We start from the raw sequence: 22,578 nt of genomic DNA on the forward strand, positions 1-22,578 counted from the left end.
AATTACTCTTCTCATTCTTCACAAAATTTATTCTCGGCATAATTTCGAAGGTTACCATCGAGAGTTCACTTTTTTACTCTGGATGGTAATGATGTTTATTATTGACGGTATTGTTGTGTACTAATCTAATAACTGTTCAAGTTCAATGAATATTTAGAAGTAATTGTAAGTGAATAATATACAGTTCTGAAGTTTAACTTTTTTTTATAATTTTTATAACATAAGTTGATTTATCACAATCCGTCCTGAAATTGAGCAGTAGTGCATTTCTCTAATGCCCCCCTTTTTATTTTTTAAACGGGTCAAGTAAAAAAATTGCAATTTGGGATAATGAAATTAATGCATGAATACTTTATTTTGAAGTGAAATTGACAGATGAAACTTTAAAGATGGCGACTGAGCGCCGTCCTAGGTAGCCGTTATCACACCACTCCCCTCCGCAATCTACGGTATTGATAATTTTTTTTTACATATTTACTCAGGTGTGCCCAAAGACTTTTTTTATCTGATCAAAACCGTAGATTGCTGAGGAGAGTGGTGTGATAACTGCTACCTAGGATCTTTCGAATTAGTTTTTAGTACATTATCCACATCATTATCATCTCTTTTTCACAAACACAATAATATCGATATTTCTAGAAATATTCCTTTTTATCTGCCCTATGGCAATTCCAACAACCCGATAAGGTTTGTTTAGTTATTTTTTTTTAACGACAAAAATGTCAGTACGACATTCAGTTAGAATATTTTCATTTAGTTTTTAGTTTTACTAATAGAAAGGCACCACGTCAACAATCTCTAAAATGGTTAATTCTCGTCCATTGGAATAAAAAATTGAAGCTATTTTTATTTACGGTGCGACGCCTAACTTTCACGAGACCTGAAAGATTTTCAATAAACGTTTTCCGTATCGACCTATTTGTAGGAAATTTTTAAAGAAACATGTATCCAAATTCACAACTACCAATAGTGTACATAACAAAAAGCCCCCAGGACATCCGTCCATTCCGGAAGAACAGCAAGTGCAAATAATAATAATAATAATAATAAATATGCTTTATTGTCATAAGAAAAACTTGTTGACAAAGCAAGATACATATATTCAATTACAACACCTTATAAAATAAAACTATAAATTATCAAATACTTCGATAACTTAACGTCAAATGTCAAATGTCAAAATAACTAATACAATCTACAATAAAATATGCCGGTAAATAGATCTTTCTTTCAATATGCACATCAAAGCAAAACTTTTAAAAGGAGTCATTAAAATATTCCTGTAAGCTGTAATACGGTCTATCTACAAGGAATTTTTTTACGGTCCTTCTAAAAACCCTGATAGATAAGTTAGTAGTAGACCTTATGTCAACTGGCAGATGATTATATAATTTGGCTCCATTATAAATTATCGAATCTTTTACTAAACTTGAGGTGGGGATAGGGAGCCTAAAAGTAAACTCACTACTTCGAGTCGAATATGGAGTGGTTACTGAAGTGAATTTTGATTTATTTACGAACACTAAGCACACCGTCTCTAAGATGAACGCTGCTATCACAGTTAATATTTTATTGGTTTTAAAGAGTTCTCTACATGAATCTCTGGGTTTAACATTACAAAGGCATCTAATAGCTCTTTTCTGTAGTACCAGAACAGAAGACAAAAGGGTTGGACTACATGCTCCCCAAAATGGTATGCCATATCGAAGATGGGCGTCAATTAAAGAATAGTAGGCGATTTTCGCAATACTGAAGTTCAGTTCCTTTGAAACCACTCTCACTGCATAACAACCGGAGGATAACTTACTCCCAAGATGTCTAACGTGTTCTTCAAATTTGAGCTTATTATCAATAAATACACCCAAGAATTTAGTATTTGATTTGTTTTGTAAGATACCCTTACCCATGTGAAGTTCATCAAGCGAGCATTTAAATGATATCACATTGGATTTTGAGACATTCAAGGATAACATATTAGCGTCACACCACGATTTTATTTTTTGCAAGTCAGAAGATATTTTTCTATGCAATTCAAATGAGTTCTTCTCTCTCCATAAAATAGTGGTGTCATCCGCAAATAGCGTGAAGCTGCCTGATATATTAATTGTTGTCAAATCATTAACATACAATAAAAACAAAATGGGACCCAACACGGAACCCTGAGGCACCCCAGTTTTGATTACCCTCCTCTCTGAGACTTCAGTTGTTCTAACCATTTGTTCACGTCCTGAAAGGTAAGATTCAAACCATTTGTGAGAAGTTCCTCTGCAACCATACCGGTCCAGTTTCCTAAGGAGTATGTCATGATTAACGCAATCAAAGGCCTTAGAAAGGTCAAGAAAAACTGCTGCGGCTACATCACCAGCGTTTATTTCTGAATAAAGTTCGTACAAAAGTGAGAAAATTGCCTGGTGAGTACCCTTTTCAGCCTGAAACCCAAATTGGTTGTTACTTACGATGCTGTTGAGATTCAAAAATTCATTCAAACGTTTCTTGACCAATTTCTCAATGATTTTCGCCAAAGTCGGAATCAGAGATATAGGCCGTAGATTGGAGGGGTCCTCCAAATCCCCTCCTTTATGTAGAGGGATAACAATCGTAGTTTTCAGGGATGTGGGAAACACTCCAGTATTGAAGGAAGAATTGATTAGTGCTACTATAGTTTCCAGAGCTTCAACAGGTAAATTGAGAACTATCTTTGCAGAAATTTCATCATATCCAGCTGCACTTTTGTTTTTAATATCATACAAAATTTCGGTTAATTCACAAAGATTGGTGTCATACAATATAAGCATTTCACTAATTATAATTTTATCTAAATTGATCAGAGGATCGTAAGGCGCATTGATAGTACCGCTAAGTTTTTGAGCAATCGTGCAGTAATACTCATTGATTGTGTTAGGATTCATAGGAACATCAACAACTGTTTTTCTCGATTTACCTCTCAGCTCATTAATAACTGACCACGTCTCTTTGATTTTATTATTCGATTTCTTGATGTTGTTCATGAAATACATATGCTTAGCTTGCTTGATAGTGGATCTATATATTTTGCGGTATTCTCTAAAATAAGTAGAGATGAATTGGTTGTTTATGTACTTCTTAACATAATGCAGTGAGCGTAAATTTCTAGAAGATACTTTTAGACCTTTTGTCAGCCACGGTTTCTTAGATTTCAATTTAATTTTTTGTTTCGGGAATGATGCATTGAAAACATTCGATAATACAGAATGAAAAGATAAGAATGGATCAGATTCAGTTAGAATATTTTGCCAGTTGACCTCAAGACAATTCATATAGAACCTATTATAGTTCGAACCACTGAACAGCCTCCCATATTTAGATTTAATCCGCTTATCTGATGAGTTGATGAGTACCGAACAAGTAATTGCTTCATGGTCAGAAATACCGGAAGGAGTAACTGAACATGTAATATTTTGTGCATCCAAGTTGCTACAAATATAATCAATCCGAGTTGCAGAGAATCTAGAAATGCGAGTATCCTGCTCTACGTGCATAGCCAAGTGGAACGCCAAAAATAAATTATTAAGTGATTCTCTAGCAATAGATACGTAGTCATTATAATCTATATTAAAATCCCCTGTTAATATCAAGGAGCAATTAAGTGGTAAGTCCGAAAGCACTATCTCTAAGTTGTTTAAGAAAATATTAACATCCGATGATGGAGATCGGTATAGACATACAATATATAAATTATATTTTTTACTAAAACATATTGTGAATTCAAAAATTTTATCCACCAAGAGGTCCTGATACTTATCTATTTGAATGAAAGAGTATTTACTAGCTGCATTATTATTAATCAGAATGACTGTTCCGCCATAATTAGAATCAGTTCGCGAGTTTCTGCATATAACAGAGTAGTCAGATATAAAAATAGGTTCATTTATGTTGCACCAATGTTCAGTTAACAATACTAAGCTAGGAAATGTTAGGCTATCCAAAAAACTATAAAGTTCATTACATTTATGTCTCAGAGATTGAATATTCAGCAATACCAAAGTAAGGGAATCAGAGAGGGAGCTGCAACTAGCTCTATCGGTATATAGTGAAGATTTTACTTTGTGATGATTTTTAAACAAATGGTAGGTTAAGTCTTGAGTATTCGTTATGTTATGAACTTCTACATTACCATCTCTAAAAAAGAACTACATTGATAATGAGCTTGGGAGTCAGTGTCTCTTGAGGATATCTCAGGTTGATCATTGTGAAGTAGAAACGAATTTGAAACATTTCCATTGGTCATTTCATTCTGATGTTCAGCTTCATAAATTTCTTCCGCGAGGGAAGCAGGATTGGTGAGATGGTAGTAAATCCTGAACAGTCTACTTATTCCGTCGCGAATGTTTGTGAGGTGTCTCCTTCTATTGGGTGGAGATTTTTGAAGAGGAATAGGTATCATTCATACAAAATTAAAATGGTACACCAATTAACACAAGATGACCCTGATCGAAGAACAGAGTTCTGCGAAATCATGACGGAAACCATTGCAAGGCAAGGCATTCTACCTATTTCCATAATATTTGTTTTAGTGACGAGTATACATTTTTTTCAAACGGCAGTGTTCACAGACAAAATTGCCTTTATTGAAGTGACACCAATCCTCACGTTTCACGGGAAAAGCATACCCAATATCCAGATAAAATCAACGTTTGGGTAGGAATATTGGGAAACCATATTGTAGGACCTCTATTTATTGATCAAAATTTAACAGGTGAAACTATATTTGAATATGCTGGAAACTACTGTTGACCCTCTCATCACTGAAATCGTCGAAGCGAATCCTAATGAATTCGATATGGACATTGTATTCCAACGAGATGGAGCATCAACACATTACTCTAGACAAGCAAGAAACTATTTGGATACTACTTTTCCCGGTCGTTGGATTTTCCGTCGAGATCCCACAGAATGGCCAGCCTGCTCGTCAGATTTGACACCTTTGTATTTTTTTATGGGGCTATTTTAAGCAAAAGGTGTACGAAACTGAACCTGCTTCAATATTGGATATACGGCAGATAATAATAAATATTTGTAGAGATATTGCCTTTACTGTGTTCGAAAATGTCCGGCGTGAAATATCGAATGAGCTGTTCATATCTCAAGAAGTGCAAGGCAACCATTCCGAGCATCTTTTGAACTGACCTCAAGCTTATTACCTCATATTATGTAGTTAAATGTCAATGTATTCAGGCAATTATTAAAAGTTCCGCCATTTTGTACTAGTTGAAAATATTGACATTATATTCTAGGGTTGTGAAGCATTTGTCAGGAGCTTCAAAAAGATGTGTCACAAGACCCCCATTTCATTTTTTTTCTAGATGACGCACAGTCACCATCTTGAAAGTTTCATCTGTCAATTTCAGTTCAAAATAAAGTATTCATGCATTAACTTCATCATCCCAAATTGAAATTTTCTGAGTTGACCCGTTCAAAAATTATAAGAGGGGGGTACATTGAAGAAAAGCACTGTATATTAATTCAGCACTTCAGTCCTTGTGCCATCAGGACTCGTTTAATGGACATTGTAGTAAACTATTGTATAAAAATCTGGTTTTCAGAGATCTGTCACTCAAGTTCATGATATTATCGGTATAATTTTTTTTATATATCGCACCGGAAATCGATAGTTTTGAGTTTACCTTTCCAACTCCTATTTACAAACTCATTCATGCAGTCATTGACCTCCGGAACAATTTGCGATCTTAACTCCCTATTCCAAGGCCGCTGGTCTTCTTATAGATCGTCATAAGTACGTTATGGAAGGATCTTTCTATCTCCTCCCATTCCAATCGATTCCATCATGAAGCAAGAGCGAGAACACATTTTAATGAAACTATGTGTAATATTACCGCCACAGTTCAACAACACTGCAAACTGCAAAAATTTCAAATGTTCATGAAATTTATTCATTTCCTGAAATGAATGAACAACATGAATATATTAACAAATGTTAGTGAAATTTGAGTTAAATGAACACTGAAAAATTGGAATGTTACAAATTTCAGACTAAAGACGTTTCATCCTGCTAATTCACTAGCTTTTATGTCTCGTGCATATTTTAATTAACAATGGAAATTTCATTTTTCTCGTTTGCTTTTTGTTACTGATATTTTTCTCTCTCTCTGATTTGAGACTGTTGAGGTTTGAAGTATGGGGATTTTCTCCTTCTTCGTAAGCACTTATTCCACCACTAATTCCTTCAATTAGGTAGTACACTTTCACATTCTAAAATGAGCTGAACAACTGTTAACTAACTCTTCCCATGAATCATTGTAACTTATAACACATTATCGAACAGAAGAAAAATTTTCAATATTATCGTGGCAACACCATTTCCATGATCTGAACGAAATTATATCACTCAAAAGGTTTTTTCAGAAAACTCACAGTTATTTTTATGAAATCAATGTTTGCAACAGATTATAATGATCCTGATTCAGTTACACTCTGTTACTGTCATCAGCTATCGATGCCATAAACATTTCAATAAAATTCTGTTAGATGTATCTACACTGTTGTCTGGAACAACAAATAGTTCAAAGTATTATCATTCTTCAGTCAACGAAAAGAAATATTCTCGAATGCACCTAGAATTATTTCCTTCTGATTCAAATACCCAAGCTCAACATATGGAATTCAAGTTTGAAACGAAATTTCCGTGACTCATACAACTCCGACTATAAAGACATTTGCTTGAAACATTCGACATCGAATCAAGACATCCGGACAAAAATGAATCATTAAATTCAATGATACGTAAACATTCTGGAGAAACTCTGTGGAGTGAAGCGCATTTAGGCCAGAGTAGGGTATTATGGAGTTTCTACTGGAATTACTTCGAATATATGAGACCGTCAAAACAACAGCTGTAAAATCGAAGAAACGAACTACGTCCTTATGATTTTCATTGACAAAATAAGTGTTAACATATCAGTGGTTTTCCAACGAAGCAATCGGTAACACAAGTCAAGATGCATTTTTTGTTCAAAATTAGGTTTCGAAAGGTTTATGAACAGCCATCAGAAAAATTCGAATATTCCATGAGAACGTTTGCATGTATGCGTTTGACCCAAGATGGGTCAAACTTACCCATCTGTGATTTGATGAGAAAGAATATTCAGGATTATTTTTCCAATATTTTCAAGTCAATATGAAAATCAAAGTCGCTGATAATAGTATTTTTATTTCGCCTTTTGTAGCAGATAAAAAATTAGAAACACAGATTTTTTCAAAATATCATTCAAATGGTCCATACGCATACATGCAAACTTTCTCACGGAATATTCGAATTTTTCTGATGGCTGTTTATAAACCTCTCGAAACCTAATTTTGAACAAAAAAGGCATCTTGACTTGTGTTACCGATTGCTTCATTGGAAAACCACAGATATGTTAACAGTTATTTTGTCAATAAAAATCATGAAAGGCAGTTGAAGGACGTAGTTCGTTTCTTCGATTTTACAGCTGTTGTTTTTACTGTCTCATATATTCGAAGTAATACCAGTAGAAACTCCATAATACCCTACTCTGGCCTAAATGCGCTTCACTCAACAGAGTTTCTCCAGAATGTTTACGTATCATTGAATTTAATGATTCGTTTTTGTCCGGATGTCTTGCAAGTGATTCGATGTCGAATGTTTCAAGCAAATGTATTTTATAGTCGGAGTTGTATGAGTCACGGAAATTTCGTTTCAAACTTGAATTCCATATGTTGAGCTTGGGTATTTGAATCAGAAGGAAATAATTCTAGGTGCATTCGAGAATATTTCTTTTCGTTGAATGAAGAATGATAATACCTTGAACTATTTGTTATTCCAGACAATATTTTCAAACAGTGTAGATACATCTAACAGAATTTTATTGATATGTTTATGGCATCGATAGATGATAGATGACAGTGACAGAGTGTAACTGAATCAGGATGATTCTAATCTGTTGCAAACATTGATTTCATAAAAATCACTGTGAGTTTTCTGGAAAAACCTTTTGAGTGATATAATTTCGTTCAGATCCTGGAAATAGTGTGGCCACGATAATATTGAAAGTTTTTGTTTTCGTTTTTCTCCAGCGGATTACAATCAATTTTACTACTTTACGAAGAGAATCTTCTCCGCCTGTGTGTTTCTTCAAATTTTCGGCATTGTAGGCACAATTTTGTGAGTGATATAACTATTTATAATAATTATACGTAACAACATTTCAATTAGCGATTCCTGTTTTTCGTTTTAGTTGACGATTCAAAAAAAAACTTGCACACCGTTCTATATCCCTTTGTTCTGTAACAATTATTCGAATACTTCTTTCTGAAACACGTGTTGCAGCAATCACTCTTTCGTACAACTTATCTGATAATGTTAAGTATCCCCGACGTTTTTGCTTTCTCCATATATTTAAATATATTATAAACAACTTCACGAGTTTGACAATTTAAAATATTTTTTTGCAATTTACTTTTGAACTCCGTCACTAACTGAATACGGCCCTGAATTTGGATGCTTACCACCCAAATAATATAACTGACTGATAACAGATTTCCACATCTAGGAGGCATCTGATGTATATGGTGTTGCTACGAATTCGGTTGAATGGGCGAACTAGTAGTATTTTCAATAGCCTTTTTGATACCGAAAACAAAAAAAATTCAGTTGCGTTTTCAAAATATTCCATAAAATGATATTTTTTTTAAATTGAACATCATGCATTTAGATTCGTAATAATTTTCTCAACAACAAAGCTCATGTCACCTTCCTTCCTAAAGTTAGTTGAAAATGAGCGATTTATGTGGAAATATTCAGTTCTTCCACTAAAAAATGTCTTTGTTTTGGCAAAAAAAGAGCTATAAAATAAATATTCAAAAACACGTCCATCAATTCTATTAATTATAGTATCAATATAATTTTTCAATTCATTCACATTATTATGTTTTATTTTGTATACCTCATTTTTCAGAAATCTCCAAAATTAAAAAAATAAAGGTGTCATGTCTGGTGAACAAGGAGGCCACTTAATAGGACTATTTGTAGCAATCTATTTGTTTTCAAAACAGTCTCGCAACATTTTTACGCCACTGAAATTATGTGATGGTGCTCTATTCTGCTGAAAATGAATCATCTGACGAGTCTTCAGATCAAGATCATCGAAAAACTCTTCCAACACTCTTGATTTAATGAATTAATGTAACGGGGTCCGTTCAAAGAACCATTCTAAAAAAAATGTACCTTCAATCCTGCCTCTGAATCGACCACACCAGACATTAATACTAAATCGTCTTTGCGGATTCTGGGGATGGACTAGAAATGGATTACGTCTGATCCAATAGTGAAAATTCTTTATATTATACGTCCAACAATTTGAAAAATTTGCCGCATTGCTCCATATAATATTTCTGTAGAAGTTTGGATCTTGTCTGCATTTATTCATAAACTACCGACAAAACTACACTCGTCTCTCAGGGTCACCAGGTTCTAGTGTTTGCACTGGTAAATTTTCGTTATCTGGACACCCGGCGATTTTGAAAAAATTTTCGACTGTACTTACGTATTTTGATGCGTAGATTACGAATCCGAAAGAAAAAAGTGGCGCTCTCCCTTATTTAAAAAGTTACGGCCCTTTCAAAGTTCAGAAAAGGGCAACTTTTCAGCCTTCTTTTTCACTAAATAAACTATTTAAAAACACATGCATTTATTCACTAGGTCACCTTTACACCTCATTCCTCCTTCTTTAACACTTTTCACTTCAATAATCAATATTTTTCTTATAAAAATTTTAAAAAATGTACGGAGCTGCTTTTTGGTTACATATCACTGTATTTTACGTTTTTAAGGTTAATGATATGGTTGGTACGACTGATGCAGTCCATATTCCTGAAGTAATTCAAATGTTTTTTACCTTCATTCTTTAGATCGTAAATTGGTTTTTGGTGGTGTATTACGAATTTGAAATAGTAGGCGACGGCAAATACCAACCGCTTTTTTCTGAAATGTCACTAGTAACTAACCTAAAAATAGAATAATGTCACCAGGAGAAGCATTCGTTTTTAAATTAAGTTTTTTATAAGAACAATATTGATTATTGAAGTGAAAAGTGTTAAAGAAGGAGGAATGAGGTATAAAGGTGACCTAGTGAATAAATGCTTGTGTTTTTAAATAGTTTATTTAGTGAAAAAGAAGGCTGAAAAGTTGCCCTTTTCTGAACTTTGAAGGGCCGTAACTTTTTAAATAAGGAAGAGCGCCGCTTTTTTCTTTCGGATTCGTAATCTACGCATCAAAATACGTAAGTACAGTCGAAATTTTTTTCAAAATCGCCGGGTGTCCAGATAACGAAAATTTACCTTTGCACTGGTCTTAACTGATAACTCATAACTCTAGATAAATCTCTGATAGAATGATTTGGATTTACCTCAAAGTCGGCTAAAACGTCAATTACTGTATCTTCAGATATTACAAAACTTTTTTTACTTCTCATCTTCCTGAATCGATGATGACGCACAGCACAAAACGCCGAATAGGTTATTCACGACCGAGGAAAGAATTGCTGTAGTGTTGAAGTGCTCGTACGCTATTTTTCTGGCAAATCAAGTGGGATACTTACATATCACATTTTTCTTGATGGGAAAACGGCATTTGAAAAATATTCGACCAGTAGTTGACAGTTACAATAATTTATGACATTGTCATGATATACTTGACAATATTTGACAAATGGTATCTCAACGAAGTTTTAAAGCAACTTGATTACTCATAACAATTCTGTTTTATGGAATCGAACACATTTTTTTGCAACTGCATCAATATGACGCTCCATTATTTTCTGTTCTGTACAAAAACGGCTTCAATGTTATCATTATAGCAGACATATTTTGATTCACAAAATAAATACGGCTTGTGGAATGGCTTTGAGATGAAAATTATCGTTTTGTAAATTAACACCAATTAGCTCAGTAATATCAAGTGTGTGGTACGACATGATGATCACGAATTTCACGAGTTCAAATCCTAGCGCAATTTTTTCTTTTTGCCGTTAGTAACAGTATATTGTCATTCGTATAAATACCAAAATTGGGTGTTTCGACAATCATTAGTTTATACTTGCCAAAACAAAGAAATTTTTTATACTAGTGAAATAAATAAATATTTTCACACAAGTTGCTCATTTTCAACTGAGGTGATATGAGCTTTGTTGTTGAGAATGTTTTTACAAATCGAAATGCATGATTTTTTTTTTCTCCAAAGCCGTTGGGCCTATCAATACTTCATATCACTATTTAACATATACCATTGAAATCTGAATATCTGATGAATGAATTTATAAAGAAAAAGTGAATTCTGTATCTAATTGTTTCGAATTCATTTTTCACTTTGGTGTATATGGAAGAATCAGTCGTTACTCTATACTTTCATCTTTAGCGTTTTCAATAATAGTGGATTGATTCATTGATACCATTGTTTTCAATTTCTGAAATTCGAATCCAGAAATATATTCTATCCATGTAAGATATATACTTTTTGTTCTCAATTTTTTTCACCTTCATTAATGCAATATTCCGTGAAATTTTTTTTGGCGTTTTCAGCTATACTTTGTAATTCGTTAAGAATTTGTTTCGTGCTGGTGTTACACAATTTTAAGAATCAAATAATGTTTTGACAGGATGCATTCTGTGACGTAAATTATCATTCGTTAGCTATATTTAAAAAAATACCTCCATCGTCTAAGAAACCTCAGTACTCGATGGATTCTTTTTTGTCCATTCCTTTTATATATATATATATATATATATATATATATATATATATATATATATATATATATATATATATATATATATATATATATATATATATATATATATATATATATATATATTTGAAAATAATAGTAAATATAATTCATTATCATTATTATATAATGGAAATATGAGACCCAAAAATTCGGATCTGACAGTTAATCAAAAGAATAATTCATAATCGTTATTGTTAATTCTTTGGAAGTACGATTATTTCACTTACTATTATTCATATTCAGTTTAGCTATTTTATTTTCATTCATTTTGAATCACGTCTTGTTTTATGTCACGTCATATTATTCAACCATGATTTGACTCCCATTTTTGTAAATCATTTTTAATAATGCAATTTCCATCAGTCCATCATACCTGAGTTTTTTCCACTGCAGTTTCTTTTCAACTTTTACTAATCAACCCCATCATTTCAAATGATATTTGATGTTTTAAATATAATTTTTTTTTTGTTTCAGGTGAGCAATCTGGAATAAGTAGTGGTGAGTAGGTTTCAGTTAGTCATTTATTTGAATAAAGTGATATTGAATAAACAGAATGTTCACAGACTTCACCTCCTGGAATCAGAGATGTACTTTTAAGAATATGGGAAATAACAAATTCGATTACAATTTTTTTACGACGTGAAAAGTGACCAAAATTTGGTGGCGGAGAGTATGATCCACCAACACTGGAAAATACGGGTGGTACCGGTCCTATCGTAATATGTCAGCAGAAGCTCATTTTTGATGTTTCTAATGGTTGTTTGAAAATGACAAATTGATGTACTTTCTTTGCGCATGAAACTTTGAAAAACGTACTCTTTGTTTTGTGTGTTAGCATTACAATACATTTCAAGTGTACATACCTCACTTAAAATTGTACAATAACCAAATTGTGGAGTACTTCGAACTTACTACATTCATGAACCTTTGTCGATCTGTAATTCTATTTGGATTTGGATATCCAGCTCAGTAAAGTCTCACTGCCGTAGCAAAATGGTACACTTCTTCTTTGAGGCGCGTTTCCCACTGAAGCGATACGCTAAGCGATGCAACAAGTGATTCTATAAAAAACCCGATCCTGATTATACACCGATCACTCATAATCGTGCATAAATAATGGAAGCAACTAATCTAGTGCACACTGGAAGTGAGGAGGACAGAGCTGCCGGGTCGCTTGAGCGAAAGAAAGGCGCAATATCGTTCGACACGTTCATGCCAGATCAGCAAGAAGAGGTGCAATCCTTTATTTCCTTCGTGAAATTGGTGAAACAGACCCGTGCTTCTCCAGTCCCCTTGACACCAAACTCAATAAAAGATGGTTACTATTTGAGCTCATTCTACAAAACTCTCTAGGTTTCTGTTCATGTTGAGAGAGCTCACGGTGAACCATTGCCGAACTATGTTTAATATTAAACAGTATATGGGTGTATCCTGTATTTTCTAGATTCTCGTTTCCTCTTTTGCAGGTACCGGTAAGCAAGAATAACGGCCTCCTCTGAGGAGCTCATGACGAGTGATGAAAACAACTGATCCGTTGCTCACCCTATTATAGGCTATCGCTATCGTATCGCTCCAGTGTGCACTGGAGTGCAGCGAGAATAAAAGTTGCATCGGGCGATAAGAGATCGCTCATGTATCGCTCTAGTGGTAATGACACCTAATGAGAAGCATCGACATATTCCTTGTCCGAGAGCACAACCATTTTGTGAAAGTGTATGCTCACGCGAAAAACGTTCAGTAATTTCCAAGTAAACCAAATGAGTCGATATAAGTGTGTAAGATTTATGAATCGATTGAAGGGGCCTGCTGAACATCCTTGTGATTACAGATTACATAGTTTTTTGCAGAACTACGATGGGGAACTATTTATATATCAAAAATACGCGACGGACTATGGCGGCTCATCGTTTTGAGGTTCAACACTTAGAACTACACTGGTTAAAAACTCTTTCATCTGGAGAACTGCGTTTATGTGGAATAAACTTCCTGAGAACATTTTTCCAAATGGATTTGATCTCCAGCGACTCAAATCCAATGTAATTCGCTGCTTTCGCACAGGCATCGCTCTGAGAGCACCTTAAGGACTTTTCTGTAGTGATTGTGTTTTGTCTCTAAAAAAAGTGGCAACATTAATGTCAAAAGGTGAAATGTGGCAACACCGTAATGAAGTTTGAAATTGTTTTAGCATAAACGTACTCACAACGTTTTGATGTTCAAATGCTATTTGTTTTGATTCCAGTGAGTTAAGTGAATTAATTATATTACTGGAGTTTTTTCATGACACCAAATCTTTATTTTTAACACTTCGACACGTGTTTCGATCACCAAGTGATCATCTTCAAGATGAAGATAAAACTGGAAACTTCGCGAAACTTAAGCTATTTATGCTATACTGATATATAATACAGGTAAACATATAGGTATACCACCCATACAGGTATACCACTCTAAATTAATTTTACAAGTAGCCTTATCTATTATTTTACAATATGTCCTTATGTAATATTTGAATGGTATAGCTATATATGTAACAATTTTCAGCTATATTAAAATGAATTTCACAATATTGCGTATCTAAATATATTTATAATGTGTCCTTATGTAGTAATCAGAAAACCCAACATTATTATTTTAACAAGCTATATAGTATGCTATTTGGTATTGGCCCGTCATCTTTATTCATAATATTATTATATTTACTTATTCCTACACTCTCATAGGCATCTAGTTGCCTGTTGTTGTTAACTTGTCTAACTAATATTAATGAACTCAAGTCTATGGAATGGTTTTGTTGCAAAATATGATGGGCGACTGCTGATTTTTCAGGTCTTCCATATTTTAAGTGTGCTATGTGTTCCTTATATCTCACTTAAGGACATATTGTAAAATAATAGATACGGCTAATTGTAAAATTAATTTAGGGTGGTATACCTGTATGGGTGGTATACCTGTATGGTTTACTTGTATTATATATCTGTATAGCATAAATAGCTTTAGTTTCGCGAAGTTTCCAGTTTTATTTTTCTATTGAAGATGATCACTTGGTGATCGAAACACGTGTCGAGATGTTAAAAGTAACGATTTGGTGTTGGGAAAAAACCCCATTAATATTCATTACTACACCAAAGGTTCCAAACAATTCATCATAAGTTAATAAATTTTACCAAAAAATAGAAATTTGAAGGGAAGGTTTTTGTAGGAAAATTTTTCACAACTTTTGACGTGGATGATCCTAACAAGAATGTGTCGATAAAGTCAGTTTTTTGTACGGCGATAAAGCACCATCAAAAACCACAGTATATTGCTGGTATAGTGAATCCAATCGTGGTCGAAGTTTGGTCGCCAACGAATTCCGTGTAAGTCGTCTAAAATCCATTGTTGTGCCACAAAACATCGATGCAGTGTGTGAACTGAAAATGCGAGATCGTCATGTGACAAATTGTGAGATAGGGGCATCCTTGCACATTAGTTCCACTTCCGTACATTCAATTTGGCATCAACACTCACTTGTAAAAAAATAGATTATCATTCAAAACCCTACAATTCATTAATCGCTACAAAAGGCCCGCGTCAAGTGGTGTAAGGAAATTATTAAAAAGTTTGACTGTGGTGCTTCGAAAGACGTGTATAATATCGTGAAAGGTGACGAATCATGGATATATGCGTATGAGCCGGAAAAAAACAGCAATAAACCATGCGGATATTCGTGGAAGAAACACAGCGAAGCAAATGGTCGCCTGTTTTTTCGGCCGAATGGGTCCTTTGGCTTGAGCAACGCAGAACGGTCAATTCTGAGTGGTAAACGACCATTTGTTTGTCGGAAGTCTTCGGAGAAATTCGTAAAACTAACCGGAAAAAACGAATCATTCTCCATCTCGTCAAACAGGTGAATTTTTGAGCAGTCAAAACAGTTAATTGATGACTCATCCTCCATACAGTCCTGATTTGGCATCAAATGATATCTTTTCTTCCCCCAATATTAAAGGTAAACTGCGTCAACGATTTACGAGCGCCAAAGAAGTAGTCAGTTGAAGCGTTCAAAGGCATGTTTTGTAGGTGTCTCAAGAGGAATGGAAAAACTGCTTTAACAAATAATTTGAACAAATGCAAAAGGGCCTTGATCATCAAGGGGAATATTTCGAAAAACAATGAAGCATTTTTCATTTGCTAATTCCGAAATATAAATGGTACCCCTCTATGTCTCAAATTGCATAATGGAATTAGGGTTTTCTGATCCTATTTTACATGATCTATTTCTATATCGAATTATGATCATAAGTTCGTAAATATATTGTTATGTTATAATCGTAACAATAATGTCAAATCTCTAAGAAACAATTTGCCCGAGAACAAATTGTTACATTCAATAAATTTCGATAGAATTCACTGTATCAATAGTTTTACAATTATTTTGTCTTATCAATAAAAAAGAAACGACATAAAACAAATATTTGATTGTCCTTAACGAAACACTTCGAAAGAACTTAAATAACAATAACAATTAATTTTTTATAGTGTAACAAGTTATAGACATATAACCCGGCTACACCGAAGTACTTTAACAACTAATTATTTTTTACGAATTACGATTATTGACTATAACTATATTTCGATATTCAAGTAAACTCTGTGTGAACAAGTGATCTTCGAGAAAACTGGAGAGCTACAAAATGAAACCTGGTTTTGGTTAGTTTGATGCGTCAATGTCTTACAGATATCAAGTGAAATATTCCAGCGGAGGGATTTCAATAGTGGGGAGCCCACGATGCAAAATGGGGATTTACTCGAACGTCATAGAGACATATTAGGTTGCAGAGCTTAGATGATAAGAATGAGAAAATGTTACATAATATATAACTTTTCATCGTATGTTAAGTGCAACAAAAAAAATCTCTCATTCGAAAATCTGACGATTTTGATCTAACACAAACTCGCGGCCATTATTATAATGTGCAAAAAAAATTCGCCATTTTGAAATACTCAAGCGCGCCAGATTGAGATATATATGGTCCATTTTTATGTTGTAGACGTGCTGTCTCATAATCTGACGATTATCTAGAGAGATTCGCCTAATCTGACAAATTTTATTTTTTATTTTTTTCAAATCATTGAACTTAAATAATTGGAAAGCTCAGGAAATAGAATGCAAATAAATAAGTGTATGTTTTTCAAGTAGAATTCTTGAAAAATACTTACATGCTGAAAAAAAAATTAATTTTTATAATCAATTGATTAATTATCCATCATCTCCTCCATCACGATCTCAGTGATCAGCTGTGGTGGCGTCATGGCAACAGAATTCAGAGTGGGGATGGAGTGAGAGAGTAATAGATAGAGAAAAGATGAAAGAGGAATAGAAACTCGGAAAGGGAAATGTAGGTATCATACAGCTGCACGCATTGAATGTTGAAATGATATTATTTGTTTACAACTTTTCTACCCTCCCCTTTATTTGCGTCACTCTCAAATTGTCAGATTACTGGAATATACACTTTTCAGCATATAAGTAACTCACCCTACCTTAATCTGACGCGCTCGAGAATTTCTAATGATCATTTTTTTTTACCAATCTGATCCTTTATCCTTCACGGACGGCCTTATATATGGGATTCATATTTGGTGGAGGTACTTAACCGGGTACAAGGTATCCCCCTGTATATTAATTTGCCGCGCTTCAGTAAATCCCGAAAACCCCGCTTGCGCTTCCCAATTATAACTTGCTCGCAAAGGTACCTCCACTGAAAATGATATTTCTCCATTTCTGTTCACGTTCTTGATGATTTTTAGAGTTCAAACAAATTCATATTCAGGGAGGAGTTTGTATATGGTCTTAAAGTTATACCCGTTCAGCAGAACGCAGCAGCGCGTTTTAAACAGTACTCAAAAGTTTGATTTACTTGATACTTAAGTTCAATTTGTGATCGAACAATCTCAGTATAGAGAAATTTCATGATGACTATAAGGATTTTGGTTCGAAATCGGGTGTTATTTAGGAGAACTAGTAAATTGTCAAGTTCGAACATCAATACACGTTGGATCGCTTATAATTTGAGTAGGACAGCTGTTTATTTCAAATGCATCGCCATTTGAGTTTATTCATTGCATATTATTTCAGATGTTTTGACCCACGATTATTTTATCGTGAGTATGAATGCTTAATGCACACAAGAATTACATTTACTCTTCTGAAAGGATAGGATAAGATAAATAACTGGCAAGATCTATTTTAACTGCACTCTTACACGGTTTAAAACATAATGAATTAATTTTACAAATTAAATGTTTTACCTAGGTTATTAGAGGGGTTACCAAGGTTATTAGAGGGGGTTTAGCTGTATATTATGGTTGGGATGTTTAGAGAGGGGGTTTAGCTTGGTCATTGTAGGGAGAGGTTTGGATTAACATAGGTACAAAAGGTCATAATAGCCGGGTTGAGTCCCAAGATAGGGGACACAAGGAACAATAAAGGAATCGAAAACCTAGCTATTTGTAGCTTACAATATCTACATGAAAATAGGCTTAAATATATGGGTTGCTTGGGTGAAGATATTCAGAAATATTGAATTTTATGAGGATAAATGGATTAGAAAAGACCCATACATTAGAAGACCAACTGGAAAACCCCGATTGGAAGACCCTTGAGAATGATTATTTACCAAAACCTTAAATAAAACTAAGGCCATAAAACAATCTGCTTTGTTGTACAAAGTTTAGAGCTGACAACTCCAGGCGAAATACTAAAAATTTAAGATTCACAATTCACTTGAGAAAGAAATAATTTTGATAGCAAGATTTTGAGACCGAACATTAAGTGTTAAGTCATTTACAGAATTTGATCAAATTTCTAACGAAGTATTGGGAAGACAGCCTGTTAACAACTGCTCAAGAATCTAATCTAGAAAATTCCAACTTCTTCATTGAGTACGCCCCTGAAATCTTTCACGCTCTTTTTATTTTCTTATTTTCTGTATTTTCAGTCGCTGACACTTTCATTCGAGGACGCTTGGTGACAAGTGATCATCCATCGTACCAATCCACAGTTTAATATGTAATTTTTTTCTCTTATTTTCTCCTGCATCACCGCGCTCGTTTGAACAAATGATGTAGAATCCTTTTGGGAACATTTTTATGCGTTGTAATATTGACTGAATGTGGTATCCGCAAGAATAATGGCTGCTTTTTATGTTAAGCGTTTATTTTCCATACGTTATTGCATGTCGATTGTGGATAATGGATGAAGAGTCAGTTGAGAACTGCCATATTCATGTAAATGGAATATTAACTATACTATAAGATGGAAAAATTAGAAAATTTGCATAACGTTTCAAAACTTTTTTCCGCGAAGAGTTACCGCGAAGAACAACCATTCACATCAGCAAATTACGATCTATTTGCAACCAGTTAGATAAAATAATAATAAAGGAAAACAAAATCCGGGTTGGTAGGCTTATAGTACCAAACGTTTTACAGATAGAGATATCGAACAGACTCAGCTGACATGTTCTCCTTTCATCACTTTGCTCATTTATAAGTAATCCTTACAAGGATGAATAATGATGAACGAGGATGAATAAAGTCGATTATTTTTATTCGTAGTTTGCGCTGGTCAGGCTATATCCCCCGAAGCACCGATACATTCAGGAGGGCGCGCCAGCATTATCAACCCGGTCTCTGAAACCCGACACATTCGAGGCTCTCCGGTATCACTAACCAATGACCACTCTCCACATCGTGAGGTGAGCGATTATTTTGTCCGAGTATCATTTGTCTTGAGCAGGTGTACCTAATAACCGATAGATAATAGCCTTTTGTGTCTTTCCGGCCAATATTTCTGCCGTATTGCGGCAAGTCGATACAATCTTCAGACTCGACAAAAGGAAAGTCATCTTTCCAAAAATGAGAATAATCATTTCACCAGAGTAATCTGGATAGAGTCTGCAGAGTTAGAAAGGAGACTATCGATATTTCAACCGTTATTTTCTTCTATTTCCGGAAGACATTCTCCTGTCACGAAGCGGACTATATCAGACTCATTAAGCTTGTATCAGCTTTAAGGTCGGGAATACATATGTCTAATGAAGTAGACGCTTTTCATTCCTCACAACGGGTTCAATATCACCCGGAGCATAAATTGTTGGAGATGATTGGAATGAAAAACTTCAATGCAGAAAAACGTTTCTATTCACCACAAAAACACAACAAGTTGTCAGAATAGATAAAATAGAGTACAGGTTTTGATAAATAATTTACATGTCGTCTGTTCAAAATGCTAATGCAAGTGAAAGTGTTCCTCAAACAAAAGAACGCTCGCTTTTTATGAAGTTCCTTGTCACGTGATCATAGACGCTAGTTATTGTTTTACCTTTCATATTCTAGCCAATAGAAATTAAACAAGTTAAAATGAGGTGATAACGACAACGAACTTCATAAAGTATTGTCAGCAAAACATACATTTCTAAATTCAACCAAGTAATTGCAAGATGAACATAAATAATTCATGAACTAGATTCTCAATAATGAAACAAGGAAATAATAATGATAATAATAAGAAATTACATTACAACAAAAGAAATACCGGTGTCTCGTCAATACCGTATGAGTGCCGAAGGGCACTCATACTGGCACTCATATGTCGATGGATATAAGCTTGAAACTATACATGCTTGCAGATAGCAAATACATAAGCATTTCAAGCGCCTTGCAGGCTCTCCAGCGTGGTACCTATGCATAATTATGAAAAAAATGGGAGATTATCAAAAAAAAAAGAAAGTTATGGATGGAAAGAAGTGATGACCACATTTTTGCCCGTTATTTTTATTGAAATAGAAATATAATGTTGAATCGTCGTGTAATGAATGATACCTCCAAAACAGCACTTCACAAGTTTCTGTGTGATAAAGATTTAAGTCACATATTTTACATTTCAAATAGTTTACCAAATTCGTATTATATTCAATTGTCTTTTCCACAATTCTACGTATAGAAACGTTGCAGGTTCATTAAACTCACCTCGACCTAATTATGTATTACTGCAACCTTTTCAGTACATTGAACTGTTTGCAGTTCAAATATATAACAATTAGATAATAAGTGATGAGCAACCAATTCTGTATAACCCCGATTCTGATGATTGATTAGTGTGCATATACTCTTCGATGTAAGATGTTAACTTTGATACGAATAAAAACGAAACTCTTGGTAATGACTGGCTTCAATTAAACTACCTGGAAAACCCAACATTTCATGGCGATCCTGCCAGTCCAGTCCAGCCAGTGTGAAGAGAAAAAACCAAATAGTTAAAAATGTGTGGATCAAAAGTTACAAACGAAGAAAGACTGCAGATACAAGCTACTGGCACGGGATCAAATAATGCAAATCAATCCAGTTCCACCGAATTTACACACACCGACGGAATTATAATTCCAATTTTAATATTCATCGCAATTGTTATTATTTATTTTATATGGAGGAAAATGCGAGATGGTATGAAAAAATCAATGGAACGACAAATCGCGTTAAGCGAACTTCGAAGGTCTCGAGAAGGTATTAATTCCAACTGAAAAAGAGAATATTAGAATACGCTAGTATCCAGGGCTCATGAGCAGCAGGGATATTCTGAAGGAGTTCACAGGAGCTGAAGAACAATTGATGAAATTTGAAGAAAATCTTCGCAAAGATTCTTATGAAAAACGAAGTGAAGCAGCTACGCAGAGACGGTATCAGAGGTTAGAAAATATTAATTCACTTATTAATGAATTAGTTCATAAGTTTAATAATAGCGGACCAACTAAGGATGAAATTGCTCAAGTAGAATTATATTTACATAGATTAGAGAAAGTATCTACTAGAATAAAAAATATTTTGGATGATAGGATCAGTTCAGTTAGGAAAATAGATATTAGCACTAATATAGATACAGGTTTGATCACAGAGATAATCATGAGTGGAGACAAATTTGATTTCAAAACAGCAGCTAACTTACTGCCAAAATTAAATGGCACAACTGAAGGCGTGTATCAGTTAATAGAGGGAATTGAATTATATGAACCTACGTTAGACACGTTAGGCAAACAATCTTTAATAAATTATGTTCTTAAAGCTTGCATATCTCACAGAGATAAAATCCGAATGAAAAACAATTATACCACCGGCGCAAATTTATTAAAAGATTTAAAAACTAACTTTTTGCCAAAGCAATCAGCTCCAACACTTTCGGCTAAATTACAAAATATAAAACAAGGTAACTCAAGTATCGATGAATATGGAAGATCAATAGAAACACTAATGTCAGATCTTACTTTAGCTCAGGCAGGTGACAACACAGATTCTATTGAAATTTTCAGGAAAGAGAATGAAAAACTAGCAATTGACGTTTTCGCAAAAGGTATACAAAATACAGAACTTAGAACTATTATAAAAGCTCGGAATTACAACACACTGACAGACGCAATTAATGGAGCAAAAGACGAATTCACACAAGACAACCATCAACCACCGACTATGTTTCACATTCGAAATAAACAAAATCATCATTTCAAAAATTTTAACAATAGATATAGAGGACAAAACGGGAACAGGTATCAAAACAGTTCGAACAGACATAACAATACAAGGTACATCCCAAACAACAATTTTCGAGGGAGATTCAATAGTGTTAACAGACAAAACAACCCTATGAATAGAAATCGTTTCTCTCAAAACTCACCAAATTATCGTCCCCAACAAAATCAAAATATTAGAAGAGACAACAGAAGACAAAATATGTTTTTAGTAAATA

General features: G+C 34.1%; 1 protein-coding gene and 1 long non-coding RNA gene across 3 annotated transcripts in view; one reads left to right on the top strand and one right to left on the bottom strand.

Annotated features, from left to right (window-relative positions):
• Nucleotides 1–22,578, top strand: part of LOC111511924 (follistatin-related protein 5) — a 673,378-nt gene that overhangs the window by 212,645 nt on the left and 438,155 nt on the right. The window lies entirely within an intron of this gene.
• Nucleotides 1–22,578, bottom strand: part of LOC141485356 (uncharacterized) — a 62,745-nt gene that overhangs the window by 2,890 nt on the left and 37,277 nt on the right. The window lies entirely within an intron of this gene.

This window comes from Leptinotarsa decemlineata, unplaced genomic scaffold, assembly GCF_025532065.1.
Source record: "Leptinotarsa decemlineata unplaced genomic scaffold, Ldec_3_MD MMD2_tig00026317_RagTag_RagTag, whole genome shotgun sequence".
Taxonomy (NCBI): Eukaryota; Metazoa; Arthropoda; class Insecta; order Coleoptera; family Chrysomelidae; genus Leptinotarsa; species Leptinotarsa decemlineata.